The sequence below is a fragment of the Oryctolagus cuniculus genome, chromosome 14, assembly GCF_051225735.1.
Source record: "Oryctolagus cuniculus isolate XC-2025 breed Fujian yellow rabbit chromosome 14, ASM5122573v1, whole genome shotgun sequence".
In the NCBI taxonomy this organism is placed as follows: Eukaryota; Metazoa; Chordata; class Mammalia; order Lagomorpha; family Leporidae; genus Oryctolagus; species Oryctolagus cuniculus.
The window spans coordinates 93981907-94004443 of record NC_142880.1 but is presented as its reverse complement, the minus strand read 5'-3'; the positions used below and the strand labels follow the sequence as shown (position 1 = coordinate 94004443).

Here is a 22537-nt window from a genome sequence, read left to right as displayed (position 1 = left end):
GCGACCACTGAATCGCGTCCCCTCAACCACACATGGAAGCTCCAGCCCCCAAACCTCAGGATGCGACCTCCTTCAGAAATGGGGTCCTTGATGTTTAGTTAGATAGCAGGTGTCGTATTTGCTTGGGTGGGTCCTTCCTCCTAAGCTACATTGTCTTTATAAGAAGTAGAGGGTAGGGGCTGGGTGGTTCAGCTGCAAGCCAAGGAACCCCACAGACAAATGGCCATGCCCAGGAGCTAAGAAGGGGCCCAGAGGGGGCTCCGCTCGAGCCCAGTGCGGGAGGGGAGTTGGGGTGAGGCCAGGCAGGGGCATCCCCGGGCTTCCTGACCCCTCGGTTTGTGGCACTTGTTACAGCAGCTGCAGGAGCCCGAGGCCGGCAGGGTCTGCGAGGGGCCTTCTCCCGCCCACCTGCGAGGGAGAGAATTAGTTGAATTTCATCCTTTCTGGGAAGGATGATAATTTGCTCTGAGAGCTTGAACTTCGACCATGCCTGTTGTCTTACAGTCCGCGAAAATGTTCAATCAGCATTTGCCTCGAGTCCTCCCACTTACAGTCCTAGTGACTTGCCCCGGTTTCCTCACTGAGTGTTACTCATGTCTCCTGAATTCACAGTGGCCGTGTCCTTATCGTGGTCCTGGTTACTGAAGTCCATGCATTGGGGCTACTTCGATGGTGGCTGCTGGGCATCCGTGAAACGTCTGATTCCTCTCAGCTAGGACCAGGCTACGTGAGGCCCCCGGGCTGACAGCAGAGGTGAGAACTGCAGAGAGTGCTTGCTCACGGTTAGGGAGCAAGGATGCCGTCCCTCCCCGGGAGCCTCGCTCCACACCGCTTCCCCGATTCCTAACACCAACCGAGCCAAATCCCACTGCCGGATCTCTCCTGAACGCAAGGGTGCTCTCCTTGCTGGGCGGGCACAAGCCGAGACGGCTCTCTTGATGCCCATTTAATCCTGGCCGAGCAGGAAGTCTGCCAGCACAGCACATGGCTCCCTTGTAAGTCGCTGGAGCTGACCGTATTCTCATTTAAAAGGAGCCGCGGCCACCCTGTTCAGAAGAAGCGAGCTGTGGAATGAGTCGGCGCTCATTAGCTGGCTAAGCCGCCTTGGGGAGAGCTCAGGACAAAACCTGGGGTCCCGGCTGGTTGGGAGCCGGTGAGCAGGAGCACTTTACTTCCTGGTGTTTTATTTCCTGGCTTCAGGGCTCCTTCTGAAGAAACAATGAGTCTCCTGCCGGGAAGGCAGACTTTGAAGACTCCGCTTCTATCTGTGGGCTTCTCCCCGGCTTCCCTGAGCGCCAACTGCTCTTTCTCTTCTGTTGCTCGTTTCCCACCAAAGCCCAAGCAGTGTGAAAGAGCGCATGGTCTGTATCGGCTACAAAGTATCTGGACACAAAGCCAGCCCCTCTGTACCCTGCTCAGAAGACCCATTCCTGCTATCCGAAGTCTGGCTGATTTTTCTCTCCACTGTTAATTCTCGTGCCTAGATTCGTTCATGGACACATTTCCACCCAGGTGAGCATTCACAAACACATTGTAAAATATATTTAAATGAGATCTAACTCTGGCAACCCTGCATGTTTTGATTTGAACAGGATTTGGTTGCCCAAGCCCTCCAAGATGCTTAAACCCCAAACTCTAACATTCACAGTTAACACATTAATACTAGTGCCTGGTGCAGTAGGATGGTTTGCTCCAGTTATGGCGTCTTCAGGTTGGGGACCTTGGAAGGACTGGGTAGGACTGCATCGCTTTGGGTTAAGTGCTAGGGAGGAGCCCTGAGATGCTCTCGTGGTCGCGTTACAGGGAGAGACCACAAGGAGGCACACACAGAGTGTGCTCCGGTGTGTCTGCTTCCTCCATCCCCCACCTCCCCAGATGCCTGAACCATCTTGGACTGGGAAACTCCAAAAGAAGCCACATTCCTTCCCAAGAAGGGGTTTTAGTTAAAGTGACACAGCGCTGGCTAATAAAGTGGACGAGTCATTAACTTATATGCGTCCCCATTCTGTCACCTGGCAGGAAGCAGATGATCTGTAAAGACCAATGCCACCCTCACCAGCGTAGGACACGACAATGGATAATAGCAAAAAACACCTGCCTCAGAGACACGAACAGAAACCGTCGCTGGGATTCATTCCATCACTATAGATTTCTCTTGACCTAAGGTTCCCAAGATAGCACTATAGATATGATCTTAACATTCAGAAGCAAGATAGCTATGAAAATGTCATGAGTTGTGTCCAGGGACAGGGGTGTACATTGCAAAAACAGACAGAGCCACAGAATTTAAGGGCACGGTCAGGAATCTTCCCTCTGAGAGCTAAGACACAAATCTCTATAAAACGATGAGCTTTGTCACCTGTGGAATCGGTTTCCGGTGAGAGCGGTTGGGAGATGCCTCTCTGCTGAGACCCGAGCTCTTCTCGGGGTCACACACAGAGGTGCACGTGTCCTCATCACCCTAAGATGACTTCAGGTCTCTGAAGGTGCCTTTAACTCCCTCTCTGGGGAGGCACCTGCTGAGGGTGCTGGGTGATTTGGTGCCTCATCTTCACAGGATGGTGGACAATGAGGGCACAGGTGTACACCAGCTCCGTGCCAGGGAGAAAGCCTGGGGTCTTCATTTCCCTGTTAGGTGAGCCCAGGAAGGAGGGGCTGGGCTCCTGGTTTCTTAAGTCCCTTCTTGAGTGCCTCTCAGAGGGCACCTGCTGAGACCCAGGCCTCCTGATGGTTCTAGGAACATTTCAACACAGTAAGGCAGTCTGAGCAGACCCCATGCTGAGAACGGCCATGAACGTGCTGCCTGCCTCAGCGCGTCCCATCCTGACTCGGCTTCTAGAATGCAGCCCTACTGCTGGTCTCCACGCAAAGGAGGAAGTCTGGGCACAGGGGCCCTGAGGGAGGGGTCCGCCCAGACCACACACTGCCGCACTGTGCTGAAACCAGAGCCAGAGCCCCATCAGGAAGCCACTCAAAGTGGGCAACGACGTCAGTGCCCGAGGGAGCTCCGTATACACTCAGAAGCTCGGGGGTGACTCCGGGTCCTGTGTGTCTTGGAACAGCTGGAGCCTGCACGGTCACGGGGTCCCGGCTGATCCGGGTGTGCCCTGGACACACTGAGAGGCACGGCATTCAGTCAGGCGCACGCGGCAAAGCTCACAAACCGGCTCCTCTGCAATTCAGCCACAGCGATTAGCACTGGGGTGGTGACATTTACGTAAGCACCTGCTTTGAAATTTATGCAATTTTTTAAATTCAGCAGAGTGGTTACTGTGGCTTGCGTTTAGCTAAAGGCAAGGGCTTCAGCGAGCCAGGACACCGAGCACCCTGGCTGGGAGTCACCTTTCACGCCTGTTCTCCCTGATTCGCTGCAGCTGGGGCACCAGAATCTTCCGTCCACCCCCTCGGCCAGGTCCACTAGCACCTCCGGCCACTCACTGTAGTTCCTGTGTCCCTAGCTGCGGTCAGTCTTCTCTGAGGCTCTGAATCTCTTGTGGAAGACTCAGCCGTGCTTCCGTCCCGGTGTTCCGGAGCTCCAAGGAGACTCGGGGGTTCCTGAAGCTGGAGGATCTGCCCCTGTCCTTAGTGTCACGGGCTGAACTGAGGTTCATGTCAGTCCTGAGACCTCCCCTCCCCATTTGGTCTTTCTCCCTCTGTCTCCGACCTCGCCCCCCCCCGCCTCGCTCTTTCACTCTCTTTTCCCCCCTCTCCCCCCTCATCCCTCCCCAGGGCACTTGCAGAGGTGTCCCTGTGTATGGAGCCAAGCTGGACCTGAAACATTTGGGCAGAGAACACAGGCCCTGCTCCCAGGCGGCTTGGGTGCATGGAAGACGTCTCTAGCCAGAGGGGCGAGGGTCGCACAGGCCGCTGATGGCCTGTGTGGCTGGGACACGCTGTATACAGGCATGGATAGGTCACACCACCCCATAAACACGCACTCTTATTACGGATCAAATAAAAAATTAATAGGGCTGCCTATGTCTTCTCTTAAATTGTATTCATTTCATTTTTATTTTGTGTTTTATGTTTAATCGACCAATAGTAATTGCATATCTTATACGTTTGTGGGGAACCCTGCGGTTTTCTGATAGACTTTTCTGAGCACATTGCGGAACACTTCCATCAAGGTGACGGCACTCCCGCTGTGCAGCTCCAAAGCGGGGGCAGTGCGGGGGCAGTGCGGGGGCTGGGACACGCTTCAGTCCACAGGCCAAGTGGCTTCTCGGGTTTTAACATCTCTGCAGCATTCCAGTCTCCGCTGTGAGGGAGACTTGGGGGATCCTGGGGATGTCTTTGGCAGTCAGCTGCACCATATGCAAAAATTAGCATTAACACGAAGAGGAGGAACAGGCATTTAAAGTCGCGTCACCGAAATGGAATTGTCTAGCAACATAAAGGTGTTGTCAGGCAGCGAACGTGATGCCCTGTTTTAGCTTCCCTGGACATAAGACTTGGGAGACACAATGTTTGCCACAAGAGGGACCCACGCAGCTGCCCGCCAGCCAACACCACCCCCAGCAGAAAAAGCAGAAGCCTCCCTTATCTGGATGTAGACGGGGGTGCCACACTCCCAGAACCGGCTTCAAACTCGGCAGCATTCACAGTGTCAGCGTGGGGTGCTGCACACATGGCTGTCAAGCTGCCTGCAACCCCAACAGGGATGCTTAAGGGCCACCCTCTTAGGTGTCTCTGATATCAAAAGTGACAGGCTTATCAATAAAATATTCGCGACATCCCGGGGATCTCGGCGGTTCTTGGTATGCTGAGCCACCTTGTGTGCCTTGTCTGCCAACATTTTGCCTCTGAGTTGTAAGAGACAATATTAGTTTGAAGTGGAAGAATAACACAAGCTCTCCTGGGAGCTGCAAAGACAGCAGGAAGGGCTGGGAGATGAAATTATCCAGGAGGTGGTAGATTTGCAATGGGCTTATCACAATCCTTTTTGATAATTCACGTTGCTGTTGCATTAGTCTGCATTAAGAATACCCGGCAGATCCGTCCCCAGACGCCCCTGTGAACTGCACAGTGCACACAGCAATTATTTATGTGGTGGAGTCTGCGTTCTACATGACATGAATTATTTCCTCTTCAGGCCCAGAAAGCATCCTAAATCAAGATTATGGAGGCCGAGTTTAAACCCTGGGTTTGTTCCACTGAGGAAGGTATCGACGGACTTAGAACAATGGGTGCACTCCTCATCCTGCCATCTCGTCTCTGCTCTCACTATGAATTTTTTTTCCAAACAAATGGAGTCCTCGTCCTGAGACCCTGTGCGTGGTGCACAGAGCGTGGGGAGATTTGCGAGTGTTTGTCTGACATCACGAAAGAATCATGGCCGCAGTGAGCGGCTCCAAGTGAGGGCTGAGTCGGGTTTTCAAATGTCCACTTCTAGCTGCAGAGGACCTCGGAGGTCGAGTCGGAGATTTCAACCACAAGGCCAACTGGTTAGGACAGAAGGGGTGGACAGCAAGCTGTCGACTGGTCGTTGGGTTGATGGACAGCATGGAGGGGTCAGGAAGGGGGCTCCATCTGTGCCGCCCTCTGCGTGCCCGTGCGGGGCACGTGCAGCCCAGCCTTGGCCGCAGTTCTCACTCAGGGCCCTTGGTGCTGGAGACCACGGGGAGGCCGGTTCTCCTTGCCTTGGCAGGGAGGGTGGGGCCCCCGGGAGGGTGGGACCCCCTTAGCCATGGGCCCCCGGGCAGTTCGTCTGCACCCTCAGCCTTGGCGGTAGGAGCGGTCAGCTTTGGTGCTCGCTCTATCCGGTAAAGATGTGCAGTGTTTGCAGGAAACTGAGCCGCGTCTGCCTGTGACGGCTGAGTCAGGGTTCATGGGTGGGTGGTTTCCCGCGGGCAGCTCCCAACAGTTCTGGTTCACCCATCAGGGCCACGTTGTGCTTTGCACGCCTCTCTCGTTTCCCACAGTGGTAGTGAGGGTGACCCTTCTCCCTGTGGTCCTCGTGGATGAGCAGACGCCCCACAGCCCATGCTCAGGGAAAACACAAACCCGAACAGAACCAGCACTGCTGGAGGAGGTGTCTCGCTGGTTGTCCTGTCTGGTCTGGGTGCGGTCGCGTTTCCCCGGCACTCCTGGAGGGCTGCCTGTCCCTGACTCTGCCGACTGGCTGTGCGGAGGTGTGGCACCGTCTCTGAGGGCCTGATGACCTAGCCATTCCCTGGTTTGCTGTGGGCGTGTGGCCTGAGTGACTGGGGCTGTGTGTGTTTCCATTCCAGGCCTGCCAGCTACCCCGCTGTCACCCTTGCACAAGCAGCGGCTCCTAAAGCCGCGTCTCCTGGTGGGTGTGTGTGTGTGCGGCTGCTTTCCTGAATTCTTCAGAGTGAGCCCTCCCCCGACCGAAGGTCCCACCAGGATTGTCTGCGGTGGGGTCACCCGCGAGATCGCAGTGAGCGGCTCCAGAAGTGCGCTGGGCGGCCCCAGCCCGTGAGCTTGTATGTGGCTGTGAGGAGCTTTTATGTCTGCCTGCCTGTCTGTCTTCCGCTGCCCCTCGCTCTCTGTGTGTTCTCTGCTCCGAGTCAGGGCCTACACCAAGTTCTCTTTCTGAACACAGCCGCTGCCATCACCCGCTGGGAGCACAGCTGGGCTCCAGGGGCCCATCCCTCTGGTGGTCCCCAAGCAGTGCACGCTGCGGCGTTTGGTGGTGGTGGTGTGTGTACTGGCGGTGTGTGTGTCTGATGGTGTGTGTGGTGGTGGTGGTGGCACGTGTGTGGTGGTGTGTGTGTGTGATGGGGGCGTGTGGGTGTGGTGGTGGCATGTGTGTGTGTGTGTGTGTGTGTGTCCGTGCACATATGCAACTGACTTTTTGGCTCCCTTGTGTTAGAGACCCATAAACCTTCTGGAATTTAAGACAGATTTCTGCTTGTCAACAGGCTACAGGCTGTTTTTGAAGACGACGGAAGTTACTTTTGTCATCTCCCACATCACTGATTCGCTGTCTGGCCTTCTGACAGCTGTGAAAATAGCCTCAGCATTGCTCGTCTTCGTAGCTGAATTTCCAAGAGCACTCGGTTCCCCCGGAGAGGAGACTGCTGCGTGGATTCTGTAATTGTGGTCAGTCGGTCATCGTGTCTCCTTTTGGCCTGTGGCTGGAGAAATTCATGCCGGACTTCCTGCTCTCCTTTTGATTGAGTAAATGGTGGGTAAAGGGATTGGACACCCCCTTCCCCTTTGCTATGTTAAGTTTAAGTGTCCGTGTCCTCCCTAAAACTCATACTTTGGGCCCGTGGCCTGCAAGGCGAAGGTATCAGGAGATGGGGCCCTTGTGGGGTGATCAGGTCATGAGGGTGGGTTCCCCTGAGTGGGATGGGTGCCCCTACAGCAGAGGCCCTGGAGAGCCGCTTTGCCCCGCCCACCACGTGCGGCACGGAGGGAAGGCTCCGGTGCAGGAGCCGGGAAGCAGGCCCCAGGCAGCACAGGAGCTGGCAGCACCATGGCCTTGCAGTTCCTCTCCAGACTGCGAGGAGGAGGAAATGTCTGCGATGCGTAAGCTGCCCAGCCTAGGGCACTCTAGTTAGCACCTGGAACACACTAAACAATTTGTCTGTAGCCTTAACGCTGTCTGCATTGTGGGTCAACGCCTCACCCACCTCCGTGCACACACACATGGCCTGTGGGGAGTGGTCACAGGAATCTATCACCCCAAGCCATTGCTCTGTGGATGCCTACTTCAGGCAGGCACATTCACCAAAATAATAATAATAATAAATAAGGCAAGGAAAAGTGTAGCTAGAAGAGAAAGATTTTGTTTCTTTTTTTTTTAATTTTTATTTTTTTTTGACAGGCAGAGTGGACAGTGAGAGAGAGAGACAGAGAGAAAGGTCTTCCTTTGCCGTTGGTTCACCCTCCAATGGCCGCCACGGTCGGCGCGCTGCGGCCGGCGCACCGCGCTGATCCGATGGCAGGAGCCAGGAGCCAGGTGCTTCTCCTGGTCTCCCATGGGGTGCAGGGCCCAAGCACCTGGGCCATCCTCCACTGCACTCCCGGGCCACAGCAGAGAGCTGGCCTGGAAGAGGGGCAACCGGGACAGAATCCGGCGCCCTGACCGGGACTAGAACCCGGTGTGCCGGCGCCGCAAGGCAGAGGATTAGCCTAGTGAGCCGCAGCGCCTGCCCTTTGTTTCTTTTTTAACATGTATTTATTTGAAAGGAAGAGTTAGAGAGAGCTTCCATCCACTGGTTTACTCCTCATATGACTGGGTGTTCCAAAGCAAGGAACCAGGCACTTCCTCTGTGTCTCCCACATGAGTACCAGGGCCCAGGCACTTGGGCCGTCTTCTGTTGCTTTCCCAGGTACTTTAGCAGGGAGCTGGATCGGAAGTGGAGCAGCCTGGGACGTGGACTGGCGCCCATATGGGATGCCAGCATCCAGGCAGTGACTCCGCCTCCTACTCTATAATGTTGGCCCCAGGAAAAGGTTTGGCAACGGGCTTTTGTGGGGCTGGTGAGCAAGAGCAGACAGGTGAAGGAGACACGCTTGGTTTAATGCGCCTGTGTTGGGAGGGAGACAGCTTCCGGTCCACGTGGAGCTCTGAGCCCTCCTAAGACATTCACAGGGTGTGAGTGAGTGGCCATCTCCCCTGCCCACCAAGAAAACTCACAGACGAGCCAGGCCGTCTGTGGAAAGGCGCTGCAAGGGCTGACAGCAAGCTGTGGAGAAACTCTGAATCTGCACGGTGAACTTAAACCACAGTCTGCTTGACAAGGGTCAAAACTGCGTCATGACAGGTTTATGCATCAGTACCTCTTAAGTTTCCTGGCCTGCCCAAGATTTTATTGAATTCTTTGAATTTGTATGAAACATCACCAGCGCTTTGATATATTTTCCTGGCTCAAGGGGAAAAGTAGATAATAACATTTCTGAAGTTCATCAGCGATTCTGCTTTGATTGTCTTAGAATTTCTATAAAGTTTTATGACCTCGAGAGTTTCTAGACACTCAAAGAAAAAAAAGTTGAACTTGGAATGCTTCAAAACTGTCGATTTTGTTTTTGATCATCAGGAGTCTTTAAAAAGTTCATGGATATTGTATTTTATGAATTTCAAAGTCCATTTGCACAAAACAAATATCTTTCAATTCTGTTTCCCAGAGGCCAGCAGAGGAGAGTGCCAGGCCAACGGCTTTGTCCCGTGGTGGAGGCACTGCGGCGTTGCGCGTCGTCACCAGGAGGGAAACGGTGGGTGCAGCTCAGTTAGGGAGTCTGATCGAGGGGCCATAGCCACAGTTTCCTGACAGTGCTTGGTCGTCAGTTCCTGTTTGACTGCTGCTTCCTGCCGGGTCTATTACTTGCCTAATGCATCCATTGAGCTTTGTCCTAGATACGTGTATATAGGAAGAAACAGCGCATATTAGGTTAGGTTTCAGGCGCTCGCTGGAGCTCTTACAGATTATCCCCCAAAACATAACCCCTGGGAGATCCAAATCGCGGGGCTGCTTCGCGGGTCAGCTAGGAGTAGATGAAGCCATCAGGAACCTGAGGTGCTGCGGCCGTTGTGTGTTTCACAGTGCGGTTAGAGCTTGCCTTTGCTTCGTGGTGCAGACTGCACGGGGGCTGGGGAGCTGGGGGTGGTGGCGGTGGCGGTGGCGGTGATGGTGGCGGTACCCCAAGCTAACTTGCTCTGGACAGGGTGAGCTACAGCCGCCCTCCGTCGATCCTCCACCTGAGATGTGCTCTGGCTTCAATCACGCTCACTGATGCCCTGGCTCCAGAGGACGACCCCAGGGTCTTGGTATTGTCACGTGCTCACTGGCCGTCCACCTGTCTCGGCCTTGCGGCTGGGGCTCACTCACCACCCTCACATTTGACCCGAGTCCTGGGTGGCCCCTCAGACGTCACCTTCTGAAGAAATGACAAAAGAAGCCCAGGGAGTGGCGGAAGGAGGCCCTCCCCACCGTGGATCCTGCAGACTCCACTGGGACATTCGCTTTGCCGCTGCCAAGGCACCTGTTGTGCTGTGTCAGAGTAACTAAGGGAGAATTCCCAGGGCTTACTCCAGGAGCAGATGATTCGGTGAACAAAAAAAAAATCCTCAAAAGAAATTACAGAGGGTGAAGCAGACTAAAAGCAGGGGTTTAATTGTGATTAAAGTTCTGTGTTTAATGAGCATAGGAGGAACCTTCTTCCGTTGTTTAATCTCTCCCTAACACCCAATTTAACAGACAGTAGTTGTAGAAGCTGAAACGAAGCATTCTTTAAATAATATATCATTCTAATTAATCCCTTTGAATTGAGAAAAATATTAAAGTTCTTAATGTAGATTATAAGCTAATAAATTCTAAGAAAACTTGAAGAGAGTGAGTCCAATAGAAAATGAGTGCCTTTTCAAATGAGCTTTGCCCACAGATCTTTGCAAAAATGGAACCGATGGTTAAGTACTATCCAAGCGCTGGACTAGATCTGCTCACTTTTTGTGGCCAACTAGTTTTATAGGGTCAATGAGAACCTTCTCTCCCTCCTGTCGGGATGGGACCCTAACCCTGACCATGCCGGAAGTCGGGATGGGACCCTAACCCTGACCTTGCCAGAAGTCTCATTTCACCGATCACGGCACGCATGCAACGGCTGAGCCAGCACCTCCCCGACCTGTGCAAGTGATGTGTGTAACCCAGGACTTGCCGAGAACAAGTCCAGGTCCTGCCTCAGGGCCTACGGAATCTTAACAGCAGGTGTGGGGATTTGTGATCTCAAGGAGAGAAGGCAACCTTCACTATAAAGGTATTAGAAGGAGACAGCAGCCTGGGTTAGATACTATGTGTCCAGCTGCAGCAGGTTAACCAATCCATGCAATGAAGTAATTCTTGCAGGTACCCACAAGGCCCGAGCTCTCAAAGCCGCAGGAGGGCGTTAAATTTCAGTCTTGTGTGTACAGTTGTAGCTTTTACGATCATGCTTTAAGGGAAATTTGTATACACGGATACTTCTCTTCTAACACTTAAGTCAACAACAGTGGTGACTGAAGTAAACCATAAATGGAATTACTCCCAGTGGGAGATCGGCAGCCGTAGCTCCTAATTCCAATCCCTTCCAGTGCGTTCTCGCCCTGCGAGGACTCGTCCTGGGCAGGTGCATTTTCCCAATCCTTCATTTTGGACTTGGCCATGGCCCCTGACCTATCAGCAGAGGTGGCAGAGTGACAGCTCTAAGCCCTAGCCAGCCTTTCACTGCCTCAAGTCTCTGCCAGCGCCAGGAGAGGGGCTTCCTGTGGTCGCTGCTGGTCCTTGAGTCTCTGCCTCAGAGAAGGGGTTGGGGGTGCACCTGCACCATGACGTGCTGTGTGCACATCTGGAAGCAGATCCACCCCCGAGAAGCCTGGCCCTGGTCAGCAGGACCCTGGGCGCCCCAGAGCCGCGTGCTCAACGCCAGCTCAATGACTGCTTTTCTAAGGCTCTGGGCGTGGGGCTGGCCGCAGGCAAGTCACAGAGAGGGCTTAGGTGGGATCTGGCGCCAGGGAGCCTGTGGAACATGTCCCGTGCTGTGCCCTCAGCAATCCTAAATGCAGACAAGAGCACAAAGAGCTTCAGGAAACTCCTGGAAAATTCTCTTTTCATTCTGTTATCCATGGACTGTTGGACAGCCTTTTGACCTTGGCACCCACGGGTAAAAACAACAGAACTGCACCCGTGCTGGGCGTGTCTCCCAAATACATAATATTCTGGTCCTTTCCTATAAGTTTCTGCCTCTGTAGCGAAAATAATTTCAGTCCTAACAATTGTAAAACCGACGTCTAACGATGTCCCACAGTCATGGATACGTGGCCATCGGGGCTAAAGTTGCCACTCTGCACCGTGACCACCTGATAGTAAAATCAAGCATCTTAGCAGGTTTGAGTTTTTCATAAGCGCCCGTGTTCTTCGTTTCTGAGTGTGAACCCTAACACCCTGGACCCTTTGAGCTGCGTAGCAAGTGCAGGTGTCGTCTTTTCCATCATGCTTCGTGCTTTGTCTCCAGTTCTCCCTTAGAGCCGAGAGCCCGGCCTCTGCCCTCTGTCTCTCTGAGCTGCTCCACGCGGCAGCCCCTGCCTCCCTCTTGCTCTGTCCCTTCTCCCTCCGGGACCCCCCGCAGGGTGTGAGCCTCTCTTAGCTGTGGACATCACGGCCGTCAGGTTCCTTGTGTTGGAAGCCCTATACTTCATCTCTGGTGTGAGAGCCCAGGCTCACAGGGGCGCCCAGGGCTGTTCCCCAATCACAAGCATGAGCCAGCCTCATGCTCACCCTTTCTTAGCACCTCTTGGCAAGGTCGCATGTGGACAATCCTGTGAAAAGAGCCCTGTCTGAGCTGCAAGGCGAGGGCCACAAGCTTTGCGAGGTGATGAGACCCTGGCTCTGACCCTTGGGGGTGCATCCAGACAGAACCGCGTTCTCCCCGGGGTGGGGGGAGACCTTCCTGGGTGGATGAACGCCTTGGGGGCTCACCCTCTGGTTCTGCAAGGGCTTGCTAATGACACTGCTATACCTTCTGCATTGCAAAAGTGGAACAAAACCACACCTGTAAGGAGTCCGGCACTCCCGAGGCTGCTTAGTCGGGGTTTGCTAGCGTTATTAGCCAGTGATGGGTTCCTGAGCACGGGCAGGTTTCTCTGGCTGCAGGACAGGGCATAAAACGTTAGTAGTCGGCATCTTGGATTCTAATGTTCTTTAACGGTAGTCAGGAAACAGCAGCACCATTCACCATTCCTAATAAGGGGCCGTGCACTTTTTTTTAAAAAAGAAGACACCATTTTCTTTGTTTTCCATCATGAGAACATCTTATTTTCAAAACAGGAAGGTCCAGTTTGGGAATTTAGAGTCTTGCTTTCATTCCAAATCTGCCTGAAACATCCAGAGGCCATTCCACAGGACGGGTGTGCCCAGGTGACTTTTATTGTTAGGTTGCGACTGCGTGGACCTGATTCCGGCTCCCCTGAGCCTGCGAGGGGCCCACGCGGGAAGAGGCAGAGCAGCGGCCAGGGGAGGAGCCGCACCCGATGGCTCAGGGTCTCCATGTGGCTGCGCCCTGTTGGGTCCGCCCTTTCCGGGGACTGCAGAGGAGAGGCCCACAGGTCTCTGCCTGCCCTGCGGGGTGCTGGGAAGCTCCCCCTGCAGGCGTGGAGGCAGCTCCCCCAGCGCCTCCTTTCTCACTAGCAGCTCTCACGTTAGGCTGCTGTGGTCAAGCGGCCCCTCTGACGCTATGCAAAGCATTGCCAGGTGCAGCTCCCAGTCAGGTATGTGATCACCCACAGGGAGGCCGGAGGCCAGGAGCTGGTGTCGGCAGAGAGGCCCTGCAGGCTTCCCCATCCGCTCCAGAGCCTCCTCGGTCTCCAGCTGCTTTGTTCACTTCTCCCCTCCCAGGAATGCCTGTGCTCCCCAATCTGCAGGCCCTGCCAGAGCTGAGGGGGCGGGGCAAGGACATGAGGGTCCCCGGGGACTCCTCCCTCCGCACAGGCCTGCAGGTGCTGCTACAGGAAGTGATGGCGTAGGACTGGGAATGATCAGAGATGGGAGAGAGTGAGCGGGGACAGGGAGGACCCCTCGCTGTCTGTAAAGATGTCAGACCCCGTGCTGAGCCCGTGCGGGTCTTTTCTGGGAAGGGAGCAGCTGCATTTGTAACTTGAGGACAAACTCAGGTCCTTGCATTTTTCTTTTTCTTTTTTTTTTTTTAAAGATGTACTTATTTATTTGAAAGGCAGCTAAGAGAGGGAGAGACAGAGATCTTCCACCCACTTGGTTCACTCCCCGAATGGCTGCAAAAGGCCAAAGCCAGGAACCTGGAGCTCCTTCCAGGTTTCCCACGTGGGTGGCAGGGGCTCAAGCACTTGGCCCGTCTTCTGCTGATTTCCCAGGCACATTAGCAAGAAATTGAATCAGAAGTGGAGCAGCTGGGGCTCAAACTGGCAGCTAAACCCACTGTGCCACAACACCAGCCCCAAATTCAGGTCCTTTTTAGTCTTCCAAAATGTTAAATTAAGCCAAGACTTGTGAAAAAACCTGGCTAATTCAAATCAACGTGTTGAAGACTTACAAATTGCCAAGCGGCGTGCTTGGACTGTTGGCTGCTGCAATGGAAGCAGGCTCACCTGACCCACCTTTGTCTGTGATGGAAAAGAGCCAAGCGGAGATGGGCGCCCAGTCCTTGCCGTCCCAGGCCACTCTGGGACTAACAGGCTTTGCCATTTGGTGCCAGGGACCATACACCCCACCTCGGGCCTGTGGGGAGCAAGGACACACCTCCTGTGGGTTCCTGAGAGCCCTGGAGGTGATGGGAGAACGGCGACCCACCCACGGGCTCACAGGGTCAACGGATGACTGGCAGACTCAGGCCAACGACCAGGCGCTGTGTCCCACAGGGCACAGCGGGGAAAAGCCTGGCTGTTCCCAGGACAACACAGCTTGTCTGGTCCAGGGCTGCCTCAGAGGTCACACACAGACCCCGTAGTAGATCCTTCCCTGGGACTTCCTCCTCTCCCGGGGTCCCTTGGCCCACCAGTTCCAGAGTGGGACTGTGCCCAGCAGGGGGCGTGGAGGAGTGGAGCCGTGACCCGCGCCCTCTGTTTCTGCTTCCTGCACACGGAGCCGCTGGGCAATCGTGTCCTAGTCATCACTTCTCTCAGATCAGAATTCCATGGTGCCACTTTTTATCAGCTTAATTTAAGTGTTAATCATGCTGCATTAAGAAAAAATTTCTCTTATTAGGAAGATAATATTCCAATTAAAATTTAAACCAGCCTTATAATAATTAATCAGATAAAATTAAACGCATTTCATTTGTTGCATGAAGAAATCAGCAATTCCTCAGAGTTTGCATTTAGGAAAATGTGCATTTTACACAGACAGTGGCCTGAGCTGTTCAGTGGAGATGTTTAACTCACCACATTTGTTCCTGGAGACGCCTCTTTGATGTTGGATTGATGATATTGGTCCATGCTTCTGTCCTTGTGATTAACCTCTTTGACAATGCTTATACTGGGTGGCAGCGTAACATGAGCACGTGGCCCACTGCTGTTTGTAGGTGGATTGAGATAACCCAAGGATGCTTTGTCAAACCAGCAGTGCTGCCTGTGCTACGCACTTCCTGTCACTTTAAAGACGAGCACCATGGCTGAACATCAGGGACTGGGGACCTGAGTTTGAGCCCCGGGTCCGTCCTCGTCACACTGGGACTCCCCGTGGCTCAGAACAGGAGGCTGTGAGTGAGATCTGCAGCGACATCATTCGCAGAGGACGGGGGACATCTGGCCATGAAGCAAAACCAGTTTCTCTGCAGATAGCTCGTGGCATCACCTCCATGACAAGCCAGCAGCCACCACTCACGTATCCCGTTTCTGGATCTGCCTTTTCCTAGAGAATCCTAGACAATTGGGTGCCCCCTGCTAAAAACAAGCCCCAGACACGGACTTACAAGGAGCTAAGACATCGTAAGTCTTGCCAGGAGGCCTGTCAGTGACTTGCATTTGCAAGAGGATTTGGTTGTTTGCCCGCCCCCTCCCTGTCTGTCTGTCCATTGATCAGATGCTCTGTCAATCCACTCAAACATCCACCCACCAGAATATGAATATCTCTGCTTGTGTTTCCATCCATCTACAGTGCATGGGAGAGAGAAGCCTTCAAGAGGTCTTGGACCTCATTGGGACAAATTGGAGATCTTCCACTGAGTGAATATGATTCTTTTTTAGTACATGAAGCTTCCTGGGAGGAGCTACATGGGCCAGAGACAGTGTTTAACTAGGCACACGACTGGGGCGCGTCTGGCCCTTGGTGTAGATAGCTGGGGGCAGGACCACGGGCTTTCCAGGCTACACTGAGTCAAGCTCTGGCTTGTGGCCAGCACCTGTACGCACTCCCTTGCTGCCAATGGTTCACCACCCCTCCCGTCGAGACCAGGGCCTGCCTGACCCTGTGGGGGCTCCTGTGATCTCTGGGCCAGGGTCCCCCGCCCAAGCCCGGCTGCCTCTCCTGCTTCTGATTTGAGAGACCACGCAGAGGGTCCTTGCCGCGTGGTGGCAGTGAGGAGCCATGTGGTTGTCCCCACAGTGCGAAAGCCGCTCCGTCTGGCTTCCCCACAGCAGGAGGCCCTGTGAGGAGGCGTGTGGCTGCCTCTCCAGAACTCAGTAAAACCTCTGTCGGAAGCTCCTATCTGTTCACAAGTAGAGAAATACAGTCCAGAGACTTAATGAGATAGGGTGAATCTACCACATGCCTGGAAGCCTGTCCCGACGTTGTTAGACACCCTGAGTGTCCCGTCCGATGCACGGGTGCAAAGAAGGGGCCCATCATGTGGACCCTGTGGGCTCAAAGCCAGCGTGCTGTATAGCGATCACAGCTTTCATGGTAGACCTGGGAAGACAAGGGACTGGGGCGTGTCGAGTTGATTTGTTCTGCGCGGCGAGCGGCTGCGCCACCTGTAGCTTTGGTTGGGCAATGCTTGCTCTGCGTTTACTCAATGGCATGTGATGACTTAGTAAGAAGGCCCTAATCCATCCTGCAACTTCAAGCCTGTGGCTTTAATCAGTCCTCGCTGGCCACCCTACGTTCTGGTTGTGAATGAGGCTGTGAGATGCTCCGGCAGCTGCAGCAGGAGCCACTGTCAGGGTGCCGTTCAGGCGATTCCACTGTTCCCTGGGTCAGCCATCTCCCGCACACACGGGGGGGGGGGGTCACTGTAAGTAATTGCTTTCTCTGCTCTGAAACGCTGGTCGTTGTGTGCTTTGGGGAGAAAGTACAAGGATACCAAGCTTAGCATCACCTCCTATCTAGGGTTTCCGTCCGGGTTGTTGTGACAAAGTGCTATCAGTCGAAGTTGGGGTGGCGTGGGGAAACACAGAGGCTTACCCCCCACAGCCTGGGGGCTGGTGACCCAAGATCCAGGTCCCCACAGACTTCGTGTCTGGGAACTTCCTGGTTGGTAGATGGCCCCTCCCTGACTTCCAGAGAAAGGTGCTCCTCCCATCCAGGAGGGCTCTGCCCCGGTCACCTCGTCACCTCCCAGAGGCCCCATCTCCTAACACTGCCACCTTGGAAGTGGAGATGTCAACACACGAGTTTGGGGGGTCAATACCCAGGCCATAGCAGTTTCCAATCCCAGTTAGGCCTCCGTGTTTTTTCTTCCTCTTTGACCAACCCTGGCCACCTCCTTTTGTGTTTCCCCAGAGTTTAAGCCCACCTTTCTCTGCCTGGGAAGCCCCTCCCTCTTCTTTCCTCCTTTGTTCCCATTTCACGGTCCAACCCCTACCCCTTCACCAGTGTGCATCACAGACTGCCGGCCCCAACCCACAAGACACATGGGCCTGGGGTCAGGGCCACAGCTGCGCAGCCCCAGCCTCCTGATCCCCGGGGGCCTCCTCCTCAGCCGAAGAGATGTGCTTGTCTCTCGTTGAGCAAAGTCTTCCCGCACCCTGCCTTTCCTGCTGCACGTCACCAGTTTTCTCGTCTTTCCACCCAAGTCAAACATCCTGGGGAGCTGGGAAGTGTCTCCCTCTTTGCTCTTTTCCTTTGCCCCACAGCCTGAAGCCCAACTCTTGTCTCCAGGCCCCACGTCTTTCAGCTGCCATGGAGATGACTTCCTGTCCTGTAGGGATGACTTCCTGCCCTGATGGGATGACTTCCTGTCCTGATGAGATGACTTCCTGTTCTGATGGGGATGACTTCCAGTCATAATGGGGATGACTTCCTGTCATGTTGTGGATGACTTCCTGTCCTGATGGGATGACTTCCTGTCATGTTGTGGATGACTTCCTGTCCTGATGGGATGACTTCCTGTCATGATGGGGATGACATCCTGTCATGTTGTCGATGACTTCCTGTCCTGATGGGATGACTCCCTGTCCTGATGAGATGACTTCCTGTTCTGATGGGGATGACTTCCTGCCCTGATGAGATGACTTACTGCCCTGATGACTTCCTGTTCTGATGGGGATGACTTCCTGCCCTGATGGGGATGACTTACTGCCCTGATGACTTCCTGTTCTGATGGGGATGACTTCCTGCCCTGATGGGATGACTTCCTGTCCTGATGACTTCCTGTTCTGATGGGGATGACTTCCTGTCCTGATGGGATGACTTCCTGTCTTGATGAGATGACATCCTGCCCTGATGGGATGACTTCCTGCCCTGATGGGATGACTTCCTGTTCTGATGGGATGGCTTCCTGTCCTGATGAGATGACTTCCTGTTCTGATGGGATGACTTCCTGTCCTGATGAGATGACATCCTGTCCTGATGGGGATGACTTCCTGCCTTGATGGGATGACTTACTGCCCTGATGGGATGACTTCCTGCCCTGATGAGATGACTTCCTGTTCTGATGGGGATGACTTCCTGTTCTGATGGGGATGACTTCCTGCCCTGATGGGATGACTTCCTGCCCTGATGGGATGACTTCCTGTCCTGATGCACACACCTATGGAGACTGGGATATTTCTTGTCTCATTTTCCTGAGTGATGAACCCTAGTGGCTGTTCCACTGGGCCTCTCCCTCCCCTGTGATCCTGTCTGTGCCTCTCAGGCACCTCCCACTATGCACACACAACTGTCCCTGTGAGTCACCCAGCCCCTGTGCTCCAGAGCACAGCACCTCGCCTGCGTGATGGCAGTTCCATTGTACTGCCATCCTCTCCGTGTGCTCTAAGCCCTCGGCTGCCAGCTTGCAGACACGAGGCTTTCCCCGTGCTTGTGTGCGGTTGCTGCCGGCAGAACAAGGCGTGTTTAATTAAAGTGTGTGTGCAGCTGTGGCTGTGTGCCAGTGTGTGTGTGTGCTGAACAGTTGCATTAGCCACCAGGTGGCTTCTTCCTGCTGCCAAGAAAAGCCCACTTTCCACACGCGTTTTCCCCAGGTGATCTGGATCCTGACCTGATCCGTCAGCAAACCTTGACTCACCACAGAGCCTGAGGGCTCCTTGGAAGACGTCCTTTAAGGCGGCGTGGTGCTCGGGTGAGCAACAGAGACCAGAGCAGGCACGGCCCTGAACTGGGACTCCGCGTGGCCTCAGAGGCGAGGTCTGCAGGCCCAGGGGGTGGACGCTCTGCTGTCAAAGGGTCCAAGGCAGGGCAGCCCAGAGGCAGAGCCGAGAGAGGAGCGTGTCCAGGACCAAGTCAGAGGAGGAGGGGCCTGGGAGAGCCTGGGAGTGAGGGTGCTTCTCACTGTGGGTGGGGCCTGGTGGTCTTCTCATGTCCCCTCCTCACCACCATCACAGCCATGCCTGGCCCCTGTGCCACCAACGCGGCCCGTCTTCTGCGCTGGTCCTCGGTCTGCGCGTGCCCACCCTCCCTCCAGTGCCCCTCTCCGCACGCCCTTGATGCCTTCATTTTCCCAAGGAGCTCCCCTGCTTTCCCCAGACAGAATCCTCACCTCCTTCCTGCCAGGTTGTTCTCTCTTCCTGGAGTATGGTACCCATGACCACAGGTGACAGTCACTGTGCAAAGTTAGGGACAGCACATAAGACCACGCACGCGGCCGTGCACCCACTGTCATCACTGTGCATCGTCACATCCACCCACTGTGCGCGTGCCCTGGAGGCAGCATGTGGGACCATCTGATGCTGACCCTGTGTGCTGTGTCTGTGTCCCTGAGGAGGCTCTGAGCTCTGTGGAACAGACGTGTCCACTTCACCTTTACTTTGCTCTCACCCTCAGCGGCTCCCAACACGTCTGTAGTCAAATTAAATAACCACATGTTTGTGGAAGGGTGCCTTTCATCCAACTCTGTCTCCTGTCCCCACCCAACGCCATTGCTTTCTGCACAGCAGGGCACACCTGGGCCGGGGCCAGGCCTTCCTGGAGCCTGTCTCCCACGTCTTCCTACTGTCTGAACCCCAGGAACTCATCCCCCGCCCCAGGTATGGCTCCCGAGGGCCACCCCAGGGCCCCAGTGTCTGCCCCTGCCCCAGGGGAGCCATCCTGACCCTCTCAGGACCCTGCTGTCCTGCCAGAGGAGGGGCTTGTCTACAACTAACGGGCGGCACTCCTGCCCTGTCCGTCCCTGCAGAGACACCGCGCCTCCCCTTTCCAGCTTCCCATCGGCAGAGCAGATCTGTTAATAAATCTAGGTTAGCACTTTTTTTTAATTTTTCTTTTTGTGTCAGGGTTTTAAATTTGTTAGGAATTTATAATCACCTGCTTTAATGCTCTCATTTTGTGGATGAAGCTGATCCCAGAGATTTCAAGTCTCAGCTCAAGGCCCACAGCCCGATGGGGGTCCATGTCTCAATCCATCTTTCTCTCTGTTCACCGCTGGGGAGGTCCCTCTGGGGCTTTACAGCAAGGGGCCTCTGCACAGGGAGCTTGCCTTGACCATGGACAGTCAGCGGATGGGAATGGCACCAGGACACGCTCGGCCGCAGGGTCTCCAAACCCAACAGGTCACACGGGCTCCCAGTGACGCTCCCAGTGCCAGCGGTGGCCTTGAGCCCAGCTGGAGAGCAGCCTGGACCCGTGAAAGCCGCATCCCATGAGAACCCACTCAGTGTTCTTCAGGCCCGTGTGTGCTCTGCATCTGTCTGGACTTCACCCTTCTCACTGGGTACCACCCCTTTTTAGCATGTAGCTCATCTCCTTTTCTGCCTTCACCCACCGACACCAGACGGTGTGCGCCGCGCTGGCTGCCGGGAGTACGAGGCTGCTTCGTTCATAGGGAAAGGAAAGAAGTGGTAAGTGTGTGAGCACTGGAGGCCGGGCTCGTCTGGCGTCTTTTTTGCCTAACGTCTAACATCTACCGTGCTTTGGACTCCCCTGGGGCTGCACCTAGAAGTAGAACTGCTATGCAAACGAAAATGGCCAGGCGCAGAACGCACACATGGTGTGTACAAGGCATCCGGAACAGACACATGCGTGGGTACAGGAGACAAAGTGCTGTTGCCAGCGTGGGGGACGGAGGGGAGGGCAGTGACTGACGGATGGGTTAGCGTCTCCCCTTTGGGTGGCGAACAAGCTCTGGGGCAGCTGGCACTGGCGGCGGCACCGCACTGGGAATTCATGCCCGTCGCTGCCCTGAGCACGCTACGCTCTGTAGGAAGGCAAACTGTAGGATGTATGCATTGGACCACAATAGGTAAGTGCACCCAAGAAAAGAGAGTTTGTTTCTTTTCGGTGTAGGGAATAAGCTTTTAAGAGAATTGGCAATAGTCTGTCAAGTTTAAATCTTGCTGACTGTATGTAAACCAGCAGATAAAAGTCATAGACTGAAACCAATGACTTGGGATGCGGTCAACCCTCTCCTCTTGGCCACAGGTATAACAGAAAGTACTTTTCGGCTCAGTCCATGTCCCTTTCCCGTAAGTTCTTGATTGGCATGATAAACATGAAAACGTTGTTTGCATAAAGTGCATTTTATGTGACACCGTGTTTTCTTACCTTTGCTGTTAGGAAGGTCACACACGGATAGGAATGAGTGTGGCTAGGTAGTAACGAAACAGAACCAATTAAAAGAGCATCTGCCTCGCTTTTATTGTGACTTTTGCCGAGAAAAGGAAAATGATATTTTCTTTCTCGCTCTGTTGAATGTGTAAGGCCTGAAAACAGATGTCATTCCATCAGAACCTGGAGCTGCTGGTGGTGACATAAAAGCCATTCTTCCCCTGGGACAGGACCTTAGACCACTTTCCAGCGTGCACGCACCATACAAGGGCTGCAGCCGTCAAAACGGAATGCAGCATGAACGGGCAGCATGGCAGGAGTCACAGCCATCCATCCCGACCCTGGATCTTTAGCTGTAACTGTAAAACTCACGTGCAAAATGTCTTCCTCATTTAGGAGCCATATAAATGCGAGGGCACGGCTGCAGGATGCGCTTCTGGCCGCGCCACGCTGAGCCTGGCGGGGCTCCCTCCTCCTGGGTCGGTAAATAGATCAGCGCATTGACGTTACTTCAGCGGCGCTTGGTTTTATGGTTCCTAGAACCCAGCGTGATTAGTTTCAAAAAACACAATTAAAATTATTTGAAAGCCGAGATAAAACTTGCTGAGAGGTCCATTTTTTTTATAGCGCTTATCCAAACTTTGCAAGATCTACGGCTCTCGTGAGCGTTCTATGTGGTGCGAATCCCAGTCTTTCCGTGAGAGCCAGGGCAAGCCCCCCAGGCTCTGCTCTTGCCCCAGTGAGCACCCCAGCTGCGTTCAGAGCCCCCTGCCTTGAGGAAGATGCCCGGTGAGGAGGTGCTGACCGCGACTTGCTGGGCGCAGCCGAGGGAGGGTTTGAGTGGCCACAGCCTGGTGTGTGCCTCTGACGGGATCTGCTTTTTCCTGGAGTGGCTTCTCTGCGCTGTCCATCCATGAACTTGAATTTCCCTTCATCCTGTAGGACCCATCCAGGCTTGGAAACCCTTCCCGTCTCCCCCTGAGCTCTTGTTCAAGTTGCTCCACAGGGCTCCATCTTCCCCGGAGAAGCGGGGTCTGTGGGTTCCCCTTGCGCTCCCCGCTCACCGAGCCCAGCAGGACAGGTTTGGTCCTGCCGAGTTCATGCCTGAGCAAGTGGATGGAGGAGCAAATGGCCTTTAATTATGTGATGCTTTAAAATGCCACTGTGGCCACCAAGATACACTTCTGTGTCGTGCTGCTGTCTGA

General features: G+C 54.4%; 2 long non-coding RNA genes across 2 annotated transcripts; both read left to right on the top strand.

The window, feature by feature from the left end:
* The first annotated feature begins 612 nt into the window (after positions 1–612).
* On the top strand, positions 613–17869 carry LOC127492724 (uncharacterized). Its single transcript, XR_016220875.1, has 5 exons — positions 613–753; positions 1201–1512; positions 6885–7150; positions 9100–9186; positions 17511–17869. It is a non-coding gene; the product is annotated as an uncharacterized LOC127492724 (long non-coding RNA).
* A 2469-nt stretch (positions 17870–20338) lies between these two features.
* LOC149122439 (uncharacterized) lies at positions 20339–21920 on the top strand. The gene is made up of 2 exons (XR_016220871.1): positions 20339–20626; positions 21486–21920. It is a non-coding gene; the product is annotated as an uncharacterized LOC149122439 (long non-coding RNA).
* Positions 21921–22537: the final 617 nt, after the last annotated feature.